The sequence below is a fragment of the Octopus bimaculoides genome, chromosome 1 (genome assembly GCF_001194135.2).
Source record: "Octopus bimaculoides isolate UCB-OBI-ISO-001 chromosome 1, ASM119413v2, whole genome shotgun sequence".
NCBI classification, from domain to species: Eukaryota; Metazoa; Mollusca; class Cephalopoda; order Octopoda; family Octopodidae; genus Octopus; species Octopus bimaculoides.
The window spans coordinates 66,535,840-66,536,972 of NC_068981.1; positions in this window are offsets into that span (position 1 = coordinate 66,535,840).

Sequence of the window (1,133 nt, forward strand, 5' to 3'; positions counted from 1 at the left end):
TTTACTTATATATTGACCTGCATCGACCGTTTCTCCAGATAGCCTGAAGCCATCCCACTCGTGGACATTTCCGCGGAAACAGTCGCCAGTGCACTCAGCTGTGTATTCAGCTGCAGAAAATTACTGCTGCTGTTTGCGAACAACTTCCGGGTCCATTGAGAAAGCCCTAACAAAACCCTTCTTTAATAACCAGAGATGCTTTTATAGCAACATAGATTTGCTGTATCAGGGTTGATTTTAGGCTAAATAACAACAAAATTATTATTGAGACAGACCAACGACGGAGCCTGTATGTTTGTTGCATGACCTGCTAGAAAAAGTAGCCAAACTTTTTTATGTATAGAATAGAAAAACCTCTGACACATTTAACTCGTATCCGAAGTTTCAAACTGTTTAGTTAAAAAAGATTAATTAAATAATCTGTGACTTAGATTGAAAAGATCCGTGAAACTACTTTCGTACAACACTGGATATTAGCCATATGTACCGAGTTCCCATTACATTTTCTATTTATTTTATACGAAAATCTGAACAAATTACGCTAGTCAAGGGAATCCCAATATTTGGAATATGGATACTTGCTATCTTTAATTCTTTCAACTTTTCTTTAACATTCTCTCTCTCTCTCTCTCTCTCTCTATATATATATATATACATGCATTCTTGCTTACATACATACATACATGCGTACGGTGTATCTATATGCCTATGTGTATAATAGATTGTGCAATTGTTTGTGTAGTGTGAGGTAAGAATTCAATCATTCTTATTAACTCTTTGGCTGATCCGTGAAACTGATTCTCTAACATCAAATGTTTCCCAATGCGTTCCAATGCAGCAATCCACTTTTCTCGCTTCTCTGTCTCTATGTTTAATTAACATCTATGCTTTTGATACCCAATTTTCACTTTTCGCGTGATTCTAAGGAAATTTGCTCACAGGTGAATAACACAGCAGCAGGTATATAATACGGACCTTTTATAATACACATGCGTTTGAGATTTGAAATCTGTCTTTCATAAATAGATGTGTCAATATTGAAGAATAAGAATAATTTGGTTAGTTCAACAGTCTTAAACATTTCATGAGGATTTTGCGAACGAAATATTCTGCTTTTGTGTTTGAATTAATTT